Source organism: Lolium perenne, chromosome 7, assembly GCF_019359855.2.
Source record: "Lolium perenne isolate Kyuss_39 chromosome 7, Kyuss_2.0, whole genome shotgun sequence".
In the NCBI taxonomy this organism is placed as follows: Eukaryota; Viridiplantae; Streptophyta; class Magnoliopsida; order Poales; family Poaceae; genus Lolium; species Lolium perenne.
Window position 1 is genome coordinate 286113681 of NC_067250.2, and position 16258 is coordinate 286129938.

The following is a 16258-nucleotide window of genomic DNA, read 5'->3' on the forward strand; positions in this document are numbered from 1 at the left end:
GGGAGAGACACCTCTAGTGAACTGTGGACCCCGGTCCATTCTTTTAATCGAATACAATCTACTGCAATACTTGTTCTACTGTTTTCTGCAAACAATCATCATCAACACTATACATCTAATCCTTTGTTACAGCAAGCCGGTGAGATCGACAACCTCACTGTTTCGTTGGGACAAAGTACTTTGGTTGTGTTGTGCAGGTTCCACGTTGGCGCCGGAATCCCTGGTGTTGCGCCGCACTACATCTCGCCGCCATCAACCTTCAACGTGCTTCTTGGCTCCTACTGGTTCGATAAACCTTGGTTTCTTACTGAGGGAAAACTTGCTGCTGTACACATCATACCTTCCTCTTGGGGTTCCCAACAGACGAGTGCTTTATCGTCACAAGGAAGCTACTACGCCCACGTCAACTGTGCGCAAGCAGCTCTTTTTCTGGCGCCGTTGCCGGGGAGATCAAGACACGCTGCAAGGGGAGTCTCCACAATCCAATCACTTTACTTTGTTTTTGTCTTGCTTTATTTTATTTACTACTTTGTTTGCTGCACTAAATCAAAACACACAAAAATTAGTTGCTAGTTTTACTTTACTTGCTATCTTGTTTGCTATATCAAAAACACAAAAAAAATAGTTACTTGCATTTACTTTATCTAGTTTACTTTATTTACTGTTGCTAAAATGAATACTGCTGAGAATACTAAGTTGTGTGACTTCACAACCACAAATAATAATGATTTCTTATGCACACCTATTGCTCCACCTGCTACTACAGCAGAATTCTTTGAAATTAAACCTGCTTTCTTTGAATCTTGTTATGCGAGAGCAATTTTCTGGTGTTAGTTCTGATGATGCTGCTGCCCATCTTAATAATTTTGTTGAACTTTGTGAAATGCAAAAGTATAAAGATGTAGATGGTGACATAATAAAATTAAAATTGTTCCCTTTCTCATTAAGAGGAAGAGCTAAAGATTGGTTGCTATCTTTGCCTAAGAATAGTATTGATTCATGGACTAAATGCAAGGATGCTTTTATTGGTAGATATTATCCCCCTGCTAAAATTATATCTTTGAGGAGTAGCATAATGAATTTTAAACAATTAGATACTGAGCATGTTGCACAAGCATGGGAAAGAATGAAATCATTGGTCAAAAATTGCCCAACCCATGGACTGACTACTTGGATGATCATCCAAACCTTTTATGCATGACTGAATTTTTCTTCACGGAAGCTATTGGATTCAGCTGCTGGAGGTACCTTTATGTCCATCACTCTTGGTGAAGCAACAAAGCTTCTTGATAATATGATGATTAATTACTCTGAATGGCACACGGAAAGAGCTCCACAAGGTAAGAAGGTAAATTCTGTCGAAGAAACCTCTTCCTTGAGTGATAAGATTGATGCTATTATGTCTATGCTTGTGAATGATAGGACAAATATTGATCCTAATAATGTTCCGTTAGCTTCATTGGTTGCACAAGAAGAACATGTTGATGTAAACTTCATTAAAAATAATAATTTCAACAACAATGCTTATCGGAACAATTCTAGTAACAACTATAGGCCATATCCTTATAATAATGGCAACGGCTATGGTAATTCTTATGGGAATTCTTACAACAATAATAGGAATACACCCCCTGGACTTGAAGCCATGCTTAAAGAATTTATTAGTACACAAACTGCTTTTAGCAAATCTGTTGAAGAAAAGCTTGGGAAAATTGATATACTTGCTTCTAAAGTTGATAGTCTTGCTGCTGATGTTGATCTTTTGAAATTGAAAGTTATGCCTAATAGGGATAATGAAAATAAAATTGTTACTACAGCAAATGCCATCCAAGTTAGAATTAATGAGAATATAAGATTAATGGCTGAACTGCATGCTAGGTGGGAAAGAGAAGAACATGAAAAACTAGCTAAAGAGAATAATGTAGCTAAAGTTTGGACTATTACTACCACTAGCAATGCTAATGCTACACATGTTGCTGCACCTCCTACTAATAATGGTAAAAGAATTGGTGTTAGCAATGTTTCCACTTCTAATGCAAAGCGCGAAAAACTGACTGAAACTGCTAAAACTGCTGAAACTACCTGTGATAAAACTGCTAAATTTTTTTCCAACATTGGGGATAATGATCCCATTGCTTTAGATTATAATGGTTTAGATTTTGATGATTGTCATATCTCTGAAGTTATAAAGTTCTTACAAAAACTTGCTAAGAGTCCTAATGCTAGTGCTATAAATTTGGCTTTCACAAAACATATTACAAATGCTCTCATAAAACCTAGAGAAGAGAAACTAGAACGCGAAACTTCTATTCCTAGGAAGCTAGAGGATGGTTGGGAGCCTATCATTAAGATGAAGGTCAATGACTTTGATTGTAATGCTTTATGTGATCTTGGTGCAAGTATTTCTGTTATGCCTAAGAAAATTTATGATATGCTTGACTTGCCACCATTGAAAAATTGTTATTTGGATGTTAATCTTGCTGATAACTCTACAAAGAAACCTTTGGGGAGAGTTGATAATGTTCGTATTATGGTTAACAATAACCGTGTCCCCGTTGATTTTGTTGTCTTGGATATTGAATGCAATGCATCTTGTCCCATTATATTGGGAAGACCTTTTCTTCGAACTGTTGGTGCTATCATTGATATGAAGGAAGGTAATATTAAATATCAATTTCCTCTCAAGAAAGGTATGGAACACTTCCCTAGAAAGAGAATGAAGTTACCTTTTGATTCTATTATTAGAACAAATTATGATGTTGACACTTCGTCTCTTGATAATACTTGATACACACTTTCTGCGCCTAGCTGAAAGGCGTTAAAGAAAAGCGCTTATGGGAGACAACCCATGTTTTTACTACAGTACTTTTGTTTTATATTTGAGTCTTGGAAGTTGTTTACTACTGTAGCAACCTCTCCTTATCTTAGTTTTATTGCATTGTTGTGCCAAGTAAAGTCTCTAATAGAAGTAAGATACTAGATTTGGATTACTGCGCAGAAACAGTTTTCTTTGCTGTCACGAATCTGTGTAAAATTCTCTGTAGGAAACTCAGAAAATTATGCCAATTTACATGAGTGATCCTCAGATATGTACGCAACTGTCATTAGTTTTAAGTTTTCTCATCTGAGCAAGTCTGGTGCCTGTTAAAAATTCGTATTTACGAACTGTTCTGTTTTGACAGATTCTGCCTTTTATTTTGCATTGCCTGTTTTGTCATGCTTGATGGATTTTTCGATTCCATTGACTTTCAGTAGCTTTGTGCAATGTCCAGAAGTATAAAGAATGATTGTGTCACCTCTGAATATGTGAATTTTTATTATGCACTAATCCTCTAATGAGTTTGTTTCGAGTTTGGTGTGGAGGAAGTTTTCAAGGATCAAGAGAGGAGGATGATATACACTATGATCAAGGAGAGTGAAAGCTCTAAGCTTGGGGATGCCCCGGTGGTTCACCCCTGCATATATCAAGAAGACTCAAGAGTCTAAGCTTGGGGATGCCCAAGGCATCCCCTTCTTCATCGACAACATTATCAGGTTCCTCCCCTGAAACTATATTTTTATTCCATCACATCTTATGTACTTTACTTGGAGCGTCGGTTTGTTTTTATTTTTGTTTTGTTTGAATAAAGTTGGATCCTAGCATTCATTGTCTGGGAGAGAGACACGCTCCACTGTTGCATATGGACAAATATGTCCTTAGGCTTTACTCATAGTATTCATGGCGAAAGTTTCTTCTTCGTTAAATTGTTATATGGTTGGAATCGGAAAATGATATATGTGGTAATTGGTATAATATCTTGAATAATGTGACACTTGGCAATTGTTGTGCTCATGTTTAAGCTCTTGCATCATATACTTTGCACCTATTAATGAAGAAATACATAGAGCATGCTAAAATTTGGTTTGCATAATTGGTTTCTCTAAGGTCTAGATAATTTCTAGTATTGAGTTTGAACAACAAGGAAGACGGTATAGAGTCTTATAATGTTTACAATATGTCTTTTATGTGAGTTTTGCTGCACCGCTTCATCCTTGTGTTTGTTTCAAACAACCTTGCTAGCCTAAGCCTTGTATCGAGAGGGAATACTTCTCATGCATCCAAAATCCTTGAACCAACCACTATGCCATTTGTGTCCACCATACCTACCTACCACATGGTATTTCTCCGCCATTCCAAAGTAAATTGCTTGAGTGCTACCTTTTAAAATTTCCATTCTTTACCTTTACAATATATAGCTCATGGGACAAATAGCTTAAAAATTATTGTGGTATTGAATATGTACTTATGCACTTTATCTCTTATTAAGTTGCTTGTTGTGCGATAACCATGTTCCTGGGGACGCCATCAACTATTTCTTTGTTGAATATCATGTGAGTTGCTATGCATGTTCGTCTTGTCTGAAGTAAGGGCGATTTACCACTCATTTAATGGTTAGAGCATGCATATTGTTAGAGAAGAACATTGGGCCGCTAACTAAAGCCATGATCCATGGTGGAAGTTTCAGTTTTGGACATATATCCTCAATCTCATATGAGAACATTAATTGTTGTTACATGCTTATGCATAAAAGAGGAGTCCATTATCTGTTGTCTATGTTGTCCCGGTATGGATGTCTAAGTTGAGAATAATCAAAAGCGAGAAATCCAATGCGAACTTTCTCCTTAGACATTTGTACATGCGGCATAGAGGTACCCCTTTGTGACACTTGGTTAAAACATGTGTATTGCGATCATAATCCAGGTAATCCAAGCTAATTAGGACAAGGTGCGGGCACTATTAGTATACTATGCATGAGGCTTGCAACTTGTAAGATATAATTTACATAACTCATATGCTTTATTACTACCGTTGACAAAATTGTTTCTTGTTTTCAAAACCAAAGCTCTAGCACAAATATAGCAATCGATGCTTTCCTCTTTGAAGGGCCTTTCTTTTACTTTTATGTTGAGTCAGTTCACCTATCTCTCTCCACCTCAAGAAGCAAACACTTGTGTGAATTGTGCATTGATTCCTACATACTTGCATATTGCACTTGTTATATTACTCTATGTTGACAATATCCATGAGATATACATGTTATAAGTTGAAAGCAACCGCTAAAACTTAATCTTCCTTTGTGTTGCTTCAATACCTTTACTTTGAATTATTGCTTTATGAGTTAACTCTTATGCAAGACTTATTGATGCTTGTCTTTAAGTACTATTCATGAAAAGTCTTTGCTTTATGATTCAATTGTTTACTCATGTCATTTACCATTGTTTCAAATCGCTGCATTCATTACATGTGCTTACAATAGTATTGATCAAGATTATGTTGGTAGCATTGTCACTAAGAAATTATCTTTGTTATCGTTTACCTACTCGGGACGAGTAGGAACTAAGCTTGGGGATGCTTGATACGTCTCAAACGTATCTATAATTTCTTATGTTCCATGCTACATTTATGATGATACTCACATGTTTTATACACATTATATGTCATTATTATGCATTTTCTGGCACTAACCTATTAACGAGATGCCGAAGAGCCAGTTGCTGTTTTCTGCTGTTTTTGGTTTCAGAAATCCTAGTAAGGAAATATTCTCGGAATTGGACGAAATCAACGCCCAGGATCCTATTTTTACACGAAGCTTCCAGAAGACCGAGGGGGAAAGGAAGTGGGGCCACGAGGCGCCGCCACAACAGAGCGGCGCGGCCCAGCCCTTGGCCGCGCGGCCCTGGCGTGTGGGGCCCTCGTGTGGCCCCCCGCGCTGCCCTTCCGCCTACTTAAAGCCTCCGTCGCGAAACCCCCAGTACCGAGAGCCACGATACGGAAAACCTTACTGAGACACCGCCGCCGCCAATCCCATCTCGGGGGATTCAGGAGATCGCCTCCGGCACCCTGCCGGAGAGGGGAATCATCTCCCGGAGGACTCTACACCGCCATGGTCGCCTCCGGATTGATGAGTGAGTAGTTCACCCCTGGACTATGGGTCCATAGCAGTAGCTAGATGGTTGTCTTCTCCTCATGTGCTTCATTGTCGGATCTTGTGAGCTGCCTAACATGATCAAGATCATCTATCTGTAATGCTATATGTTGTGTTTGTTGGGATCCGATGGATAGAGAATACTATGTTATGTTGATTATCAATCTATTACCTATGTGTTGTTTATGATCTTGCATGCTCTCCGTTGTTAGTAGAGGCTCTGGCCAAGTTTTTGCTAGTAACTCCAAGAGGGAGTATTTATGCTCGATAGTGGGTTCATGCCTCCATTAAATCTGGGATAGTGACAGAAAGTTCTAAGGTTGTGGATGTGCTGTTGCTACTAGGGATAAAACATTGATGCTATGTCCGAGGATGTAGTTATTGATTACATTACGCACCATACTTAATGCAATTGTCTGTTGCTTGCAACTTAATACCGGAAGGGGTTCGGATGATAACCTGAAAGTGGACTTTTTAGGCATATATGCATGCTGGATAGCGGTCTATGTACTTTGTCGTAATGCCCAATTGAATCTTACAATACTCATCATGTCATGTATGTGCATTGTCATGCCCTCTCTATTTGTCAATTGCCCAAATGTAATTTGTTCACCCAACATGCTATTTATCTTATGGGAGAGACACCTCTAGTGAACTGTGGACCCCGGTCCATTCTTTTAATCGAATACAATCTACTGCAATACTTGTTCTACTGTTTTCTGCAAACAATCATCATCCACACTATACATCTAATCCTTTGTTACAGCAAGCCGGTGAGATTGACAACCTCACTGTTTCGTTGGGACAAAGTACTTTGGTTGTGTTGTGCAGGTTCCACGTTGGCGCCGGAATCCCTGGTGTTGCGCCGCACTACATCTCGCCGCCATCAACCTTCAACGTGCTTCTTGGCTCCTACTGGTTCGATAAACCTTGGTTTCTTACTGAGGGAAAACTTGCTGCTGTACACATCATACCTTCCTCTTGGGGTTCCCAACAGACGAGTGCTTTACCGTCACAAGGAAGCTACTACGCCCACGTCAACTGTGCGCAAGCACTCCGCACCAGATGTCTTCAGATGTAGCTGCATGCTAGCTCGTACCTGAAAGTTGTTGGCATTTGGAGGTTAGCTGCTAGCTGGTTCCTTTGAGTTATTGGCATTTTTAGGTTAGCTACATGCTTAATCAATTCTCCCACCATTATTTATTCGTGGCTACCAGCTGTTGCATTTCTGAAGAAGAAAAACGCACTGATGTTTTTTGTAGGTTAATATGAACATGGTACAATAGTGACTACAACATGCATATATCATGTATGGTCATTAACATTGATCTAAGAGCTTATATTGCGTACAAAAAGTATCTAGAAAAATAAATTAAATGTGAGTTCTTAGTTGTATGTCAGATAATAGATCTAATACATTTTCTTCTTTCTTCCTCTCTCCTACGATGAGAGTGATTGAAAGATATGCAATAATATCGGTAGGTTATGGTCTTGCCAGATCTATTAATTAATGGGTTTTCTATTATTATAGTGTCATGGTAACTTATCAGAAATTATCTTACTTAAAAGATGTTCTACATTTAATGCAGACCTAAAGCAATACTTTAGTTTTTCCTTGACATTTTTTTCCTTTTGATTTATTAGCTTGCAGGTTAGTAAAGATTCGAGTTTTTCTTGCCTCCATTTGTTCTGCATGTTACAAATTTGATTTTTTTTTATTGAAAAGGTTCATGGTGACTACTGATTTCCTTTTGCTCTACGCTTAACAGTTTTTTATGCATGCTTAATATGGCGGTTGCCAAATCGTTTATCAGTGCAAAAGTCGGTAACTTCCATTGTTTCATCGCTTTAATTGTATGTTGTCCACACTAGTGGAGAAGAGGCCTTTCGTCCCAATCCCCTGGAAGCAAATGTCTCTCTCTCTCTCTCTCTCATCACTCCGCACCCCTGCTCCTGCTCTCTCTCTCTCATCGCTCAGCACCCCTGCTCCTGCTCTCTCTCTCTCTCTCTCTCATCGCTCCGCACGAGATGTCTTCGGATGTAGTTGCATGCTAGCTGGTCCCTGAAAGTTGTTGGCATTTGGAGGTTAGCTGCTAGCTGGTTCCTTTGAGTTATTGGCATTTTTAGGTTAGCTGCATGCTTAATCAATTCTCCCACCATTATTTATTCGTGGCTACCAGCTGTTGCATTTCTGACAAAGAAAAATGCACTGATGTTTTTTTGTAGGTTAATATGAACATGGTACAATAGTGACTGCAACATGCATATATCATGTATGGTCATTAACATTGATCTAAGAGCTTATATTGCGTACAAAAAGTATCTAGAAAAATAAATTAAATGTGAGTTCTTAGTTGTATGTCAGATAATAGATCTAATACATTTTCTTCTTTCTTCCTCTCTCCTACGATGAGAGTGATTGAAAGATATGCAATAATATCGGTAGGTTATGGTCTTGCCAGATCTATTAATTAATGGGTTTTCTATTATTATAGTGTCATGGTAACTTATCAGAAATTATCTTACTTAAAAGATGTTCTACATTTAATGCAGACCTAAAGCAATACTTCAGTTTTTCCTTGAATTTTTTTTCCTTTTGATTTATTAGCTTGCAGGTTAGTAAAGATTCGAGTTTTTCTTGCCTCCATTTGTTCTGCATGTTACCAATTTGATTTTTTTTTATTGAAAAGGTTCGTGGTGACTGCTGATTTCCTTTTGATCTACGCTTAACAGTTTTTTATGCATGCTTAATATGGCGGTTGCCAAATCGTTTATCAGTGCAAAAGTCGGTAACTTCCATTGTTTCATCGCTTTAATTGTATGTTGTCCACACTAGTGGAGAAGAGGCCTTTCGTCCCAAGCCCCTGGGAGCAAATGTCTCTTGATACGTCTCCGACGTATCGATAATTTCTTATGTTCCATGCCACATTATTGATGATATCTACATGTTTTATGCATACTTTATGTCATATTTATGTGTTTTCCGGAACTAACCTATTGACAAGATGCCGAAGGGCCAGTTCCTGTTTTCTGCTGTTTTTGGTTTCAGAAATCCTAGTAAGGAAATATTCTCGGAATTGGACGAAATCAACGCCCAGCATCTTAGAATCCCCGGGAGATTCCAGAACACTCGAGAGCCGCCAGAGAGGGGCCACAGGGGGCCCACACATGGGGCTGGCGCGGCCCAGGCCCTGGCCGCGCCGCCCTATTGTCTGGTGGCCCCAGACCCCTTCTGACGCCGCCTCTTCGCCTATAAGAAGCCCCTCGACCTAAATCTTCGAGACGGAAAAAGCCACGGTACGAGAAACCATCCAGAGCCGCCGCCATCGCGAAGCCAAGATCTGGGGGACAGGAGTCTCTGTTCCGGCACGCCGCCGGGACGGGGAAGTGCCCCCGGAAGGCTTCTCCATCATCACCACCGCCATCTTCATCAACGCTGCTGTCTCCCATGAGGAGGGAGTAGTTCTCCATCGAGGCTAAGGGCTGTACCGGTAGCTATGTGGTTCATCTCTCTCCTATGTACTTCAATACAATAATCTCATGAGATGCCTTACATGATTGAGATTCATATGATGATGCTTGTAATCTAGATGTCATTGTGCTAGTCAAGTGGATTTTACTTATGTGATCTCCGGAGACTCCTTGTCCCACATGTGTAAAGGTGACAGCGTGTGCACCGTGTGGGTCTCTTAGGCTATATTTCACAGAATACTTATTCACTGTTATGAATGGCATAGTGAAGTGCTTATTTATATCTCTTTATGATTGCAATGTGTTTTGTATCACAATTTATCTGTGTGCTACTCTAGTGATGTTATTAAAGTAGTTTATTCCTCCTGCACGGTGTAATGGTGACAGTGTGTGCATCGTGTAGTACTTGGCGTAGGCTATGATTGTGATCTCTTGTAGATTATGAAGTTAACTATTGCTATGATGGTATTGATGTGATCTATGCCTCCTTTCGTAGCGTGAAGGTGACAGTGTGCATGCTATGTTAGTACTTGGTTTGGTTATGTTGATCTGTCATGCACTCTAAGGTTATTTAAATATGAACATCGAATATTGTGGAGCTTGTTAACTCCGGCATTGAGGGTTCGTGTAATCCTACACAGTTAGTGGTGTTCATCATCCAACAAGAGAGTGTAGAGTCTAGCATCTATCTATTTATTCTGTTATGTGATCAATGTTGAGAGTGTCCACTAGTGAAAGTATAATCCCTAGGCCTTGTTTCCAATACTACTATCGCTGCTTGTTTACTGTTTTACTGCATCCGTACTTCCTGCAATATTACCATCATCAACCACACGCCAGTCCTGGGCAAAGCACTTTTTAAACCGTTACTCTGCTCATATATATTCATACCACCTGTATTTCACTATCTCTTCGCCGAACTAGTGCACCTATTAGGTGTGTTGGGGACACAAGAGACTTCTTGCTTTGTGGTTGCAGGGTTGCATGAGAGGGATATCTTTGACCTCTTCCTCCCTGAGTTCGATAAACCTTGGGTGATCCACTTAAGGGAAACTTGCTGCTGTTCTACAAACCTCTGCTCTTGGAGGCCCAACACTGTCTACAAGAATAGAAGCACCCGTAGATATCATCATCTCTCTCTCTCTCTCTCTCATCGCTTCGCACCCCTGCTCCTGCTCTCTCTCTCTCTCTCTCTCTCTCTCTCATCGCTCCACACCAGATGCCTTCGGATGTAGCTGCATGCTAGCTGGTCCCTGAAAGTTGTTGGCATTTGGAGGTTAGCTGCTAGCTGGTTCCTTCGAGTTATTGGCATTTTTAGGTTAGTGATACGTCCAAAACGTATCTACTTTCCCGAACACTTTTGCTATTGTTTTGCCTCTAATTTGTGTATTTTGGATACAACTAACACGGACTAACGCAGTTTTCAGCAGAATTGCTCTGGTGTCTCGTTTTTGTGCAGAAATTCAACTTTCAGGAAAATCCCCGGAATTAATGTCAAAGAGCTTATTTTCCCAGAAGATTCACGTAGCCAGAAGGGCAGGCTAGGGGGGCCCACGGCCCCCACACCATGGGCCGGCGCGGCCTAGGAGGGGGGGCGCGCTGCCCTATGGCGAGGCCGCCTCGGCCAGCCTCTGACGCCCCCTCCTGGACTACTTAAGGTCTTTGACCTAAAAACGCACGGGGGGTTAGACGAAATCGCCAGAAGACATCCAGAACACCGCCGCCATCGCGAAACTCCGTCTCGGGACCAGAAACTCCGTTCTGGCACTCCGCCGGGACGGGGAATTGGAGGAGATCATCGCCATCATCACCACCGACGCCTCTCCATCGACCAGCCATGTTTCCCACATCCATGTGTGAGTAATTCCCCCGCTGTAGGCTGAAGGGGATGGTAGGGATTGGATGAGATTGGTCATGTAATAACATAAGATTGTTAGGGCATAGTGCCTAGTATCCGTAATTGGTACTTTTATGATATTGTTGCAACTTGTTATGCTTAATGCTTGTCACTAGGGCCCGAGTGCCATGATCTCAGATCTGAACATGTTATTATTTCATGATGATATTCATTGTTTTATGATCTTACCTGGAAGTTGTATACACATGTCGCTGTCCGGAACCTGAGGCCCCAAAGTGACAGAAATTGGGACAACCGGAGGGGAAGGTGGTGATGTGAGGATCACATGTGTTCACGGAGTGTTAATGCTTTACTCCGGTGCTCTATTAAAAGGAGTACCTTAATTTCGAGTAGATTCCCTAGAGCCCCGGCTGCCACCGGCTGGTAGGACAAAAGATGTTGTGCAAGTTTCTCATTGCGAGCACGTACGACTAAATATGGAACACATGCCTATGGATTGTTTAGTACTTGGATATTGTTTTATCACTATCTGCAAATGCCCTACTTTGATTGTTACATGAGTTTCTCTCATCCTCGCAACGCTCGTTCATCCATCCCTGTGCCTACAGTATTTTAATCCTGCTGTTTACTATAATCACTACTGCTGTCTTTGTTACACTGCTGCTGATATTTCACTACTGCTACTGCTATAAAACTGTTACTGCTGATAAACTCTTGCGAGCAAGTCTGTTTCCAGGTGCAGCCGAATTGACAACTCCGCTGTTAAGGCTTACAAATATTTTTTGGCTCCCCTTGTGTCGAATCAATAAATTGGGTTTTACTTCCCGCGAAGACTGTTGCGATCCCCTATACTTGTGGGTCATCATTTAGTTGCATGCTTAATCAATTCTCCCACCATTATTTATTCGTGGCTACCAGCTATTGCATTTCTGAAGAAGAAAAATGCACTGATGTTTTTTTGTAGGTTAATATGAACATGGTACAATAGTGACTGCAAAATGCATATATCATGTATGGTCATTAACATTGATCTAAGAGCTTATATTGCGTACAAAAAGTATCTAGAAAAATAAATTAAATGTGAGTTCTTAGTTGTATGTCCGATAATAGATCTAATACATTTTCTTCTTTCTTCCTCTCTCCTACGATGAGAGTGATTGAAAGATATGCAATAATATCAGTAGGTTATGGTCTTGCCAGATCTATTAATTAATGGGTTTCCTATTGTTATAGTGTCATGGTAACTTATCAGAAATTATCTTACTTAAAAGATGTTCTACATTTAATGCAGACCTAAAGCAATACTTCAGTTTTTCCTTGACATTTTTTTCCTTTTGATTTATTAGCTTGCAGGTTAGTAAAGACTCGAGTTTTTCTTGCCTCCATTTGTTCTGCATGTTACAAATTTGATTTTTTTTATTGAAAAGGTTCGTGGTGACTGCTGATTTCCTTTTGCTCTACGCTTAACAGTGTTTTATGCATGCTTAATATGGCGGTTGCCAAATCGTTTATCAGTGCAAAAGTCGGTAACTTCCATTGTTTCATCGCTTTAATTGTATGTTGTCCACACTAGTGGAGAAGAGGCCTTTCGTCCCAAGCTCCTGGGAGCAAATGTCCCCGTTTTGAATCAAACCGGGACCAATGGCATTGGTCCCGGTTCATCATGAAAACCCTTTAGTCCCGGTTCGTTTGGACCCTTTAGTCCCGGTTGGTAATACAATCCGGGACTAAAGGGTGGCCTATGGGGCAAAAGCCTTTAGTCCCGGTTCGTATTACCAACCGGGACTAAAGGACCTTTAGTCCCAGTTCGTATTACCAACCGGGACTAAAGGGTTTTTGTGTTTTTTGCCTCCCCATGCACCTCCACCCCCCTGATCGCCTTTTTTAACACTGTGAAATATAAGAGAAAATGATAGAAAATTCAAAAAATAAAATCTTTTCAGATTCTTGTATGTTATGCAACCTACTATTAGGGAAATATAACAAATTTGAATTTTCACTTTTTTTGCAAAAAAGGTTTGAAAAATGGTAAAACCGCATTAACTTTTGCATACGACATCGAAAAAAACGTATAATATATCAAAATCATCGTGGGAAAAAGTTACATCCGAATTCACCCGGGTTTACCCGGTTAGCCAATTTTTAGATTCTCAAAATTCCAAATGAAAATATGAAAGCAGGAAGATTTTAGTTTTTGCTAGAAATTCAGAATTTTATATTTTAGTTTTTTTTTAAATAATAATTACATCATGCATAAAGATAACTATTACTTAACCATAATAATTTTTTAGATTTTCAAATTTTCAAGTTTGGCAAAAAAATAAAAAAAACATAAAAAAACAATTATAATACAAATTAGAAAAAATAATATTTTAAAAAAATTAAAATTATAATACCATTACCACAATTTGTTATTACATCATTAGTTTTGTTTATTAAAATAATTATTTAGAATTCGAATAATAAATAAGTGTGACATCGACCAACATGTTAATAGGATTGTTATGATAGTAGTATCACAACATGCGCGCGAAGCTCTTGGAAGTGGGACGGGAAAGGAACTTGAAAGTTAAGCGTGCTAGTGCTGGAGTAGTGGGAGGATGGGTGACCGAGCGGGAAGTTGGACCACGGGTAAGTAATTTGACTAGAGATTAAGTGTAGTTAGAGACTAAACTAGTTAAATAACTGAAATACTAGAAATTATAAAAAAATAGGAAAAAAAGAGCGAAAAATAATTGGGCATAACCAAATGGATTAAAAAAATAATGAAATAACCTTTAGTCCCGGTTCGTATTACAAACCGAGACTAAAGGTCATTTCCTCGACGCGCGCCAGCAGCCCACGTGGTGGGACCTTTAGTCCCGGTTTGTTTTACAACCGGGACTAAAGGGGAGGGCCTTTAGTCCCGGATGGTTGGTCCCGGTTCTAAAACCGGACTAAAGGCCCTTACCAACCGGGATTACAGGCCATTTTTCTACTAGTGCCACTTATAAACCCATTGTCATTCCTGTAATTTATATATCGTCATGTTTTAAATGGTTGTACCTCTAGGTTACTCCCCTGTTTTCTTGGCTAGCATATGTGATTTTTATATATTCGCTAATATAGCCCTTTTCTGTTTGTCATTGCCAATAGTGGTGTACTACAACATCAACCCACATCGGTGACCAAAAGTACTGCCAACTCCACATGAGAAAATACCTTGCAAGAATTATTTGGAGGATGGAGGTAGAAAACCTACGCTACAGTGAACTAAGGTATGTGGAGGATGATATAGAGGATCTTTCTGAGACTATAAACGGCCCAAAAAGAATAAAGAGTACTTGGAAAAGGATTTGGTTCTTGCTAATAAAACGATGATGTCGTTTTATCATTGTGTCATTGATCTCGCAGCCGATAATTGTTCTCTAGGGCAAGATGAAGTCAAAGGCATAAGTATGCCATTTCAACTGTTCGAAAGGGCAGCTTTTGATCTTGGACGTGCATGCTGATTTGTAAAAGATCTATTTGGAAAACAACAGAGAGCTCCCATGAGTTACAAAAACTGGCTCTATTCGGTTCTGCAAGATCAGTTTGCCTACGAATAATGTTCTTCCGCTAGCCTTCATGTCACAAGGTAGAAAGATGACATCATCCCTTTCTATCTTTACCATCTTGAATTCAACCGTACTACCACTGATTACCTATGTTTAGTGCAATTTAAAGTTGCGAACATACTGAACATGGTCACTAGTAGAAAAACGGTCATCTATACCGGTTCCAGAGGGCCATTCGTACCGGTTTTGCAACCGGTACAAATTATTCGGCACTAAAGCCCCCCCCCCTTTCGTACCGGTTGCTTACGAACCGGTATAAAACGGGCCTCCACGTGGGCCACCAGGAGAGCTCAGGGCTGAGGATCTTTGGTACCGGTTGGTAATACGAACCGGTACCAAAGGTTCCCCCCGCGGCAGGGAATTTTCCCAAATCTCTGCCGCGGCAGAGAATTGGCTTTTTAGGGTTTTGGAGAGGTTTAGGGATATCGGTTTGATTCATATCGCGTCGATGCACCAGAAACGCGTTTGGGTTTAGGTAGTACATGAAGATCAAGATGATGCATAGCAAGTTGGTGCATATAATATAACACACATGTTATTGCATGAGATCGCAAATTAAGTAGCACTATGCATGAAGATCGATCTTCATGCATAGTGGTGCTCTCCGAGGCGTACTCTATATATGTCTATTACATGTAGCATAGTGGTACTCTTCGAGTCAACGATATATGTAACATGTACATCTTCATTCATTGTGGTGCTCTGCGAGTGGTGGTATGACGTCCCGAAGGAAAAATCCCGCCAATTCCTCGCCTATTGCTATGAAGCGGTCATCGATTGAGAGCTTGTTCCGCTTTCTTGCCAACTATAAAAGAATAAGATACAAATGAATACATGAAACAACTATTACTGAAACTCGGCACAACTTATGATAACAAAACAAATTTGTGAAGATTGTTTTTGTACCTCTTTATTTCTCTCATTATTCGTTCTCTCGTTGACAATTCTGCGGATGAACTCGCAAACGAAGAATCCACAGAGATCGGTCCCCGGAGGTTGTTGCGGGCATTTCTTTACAAGAATATAATTCAATCAAACAATAGTCAAGTATGATAATTGAAAGGTGTGTGGACCTAGGTAGTACTACTTACTTTCGCACGCCATCGCAGCTTCGGTGGCCATTCACGGGACGTATCTTCCTTGATGAAAGTTTGCCATACGCTGCTCGACAAAAGAAAATGCATAAAAGAGTCATCAATTAGTTCAAAGCAGGAAATTAACGAAACAAACCGATAAGAATTCAAATTACCTTCGAGCATTAAAAAACAAGACACGTATAGATCCTTTTCTTTGGTTAGTGAGTCCAAGACTTCAACTTCTCCAATTTCCAAATTGATGACGAGAAGAATAAAGTGAAACCTACGCAC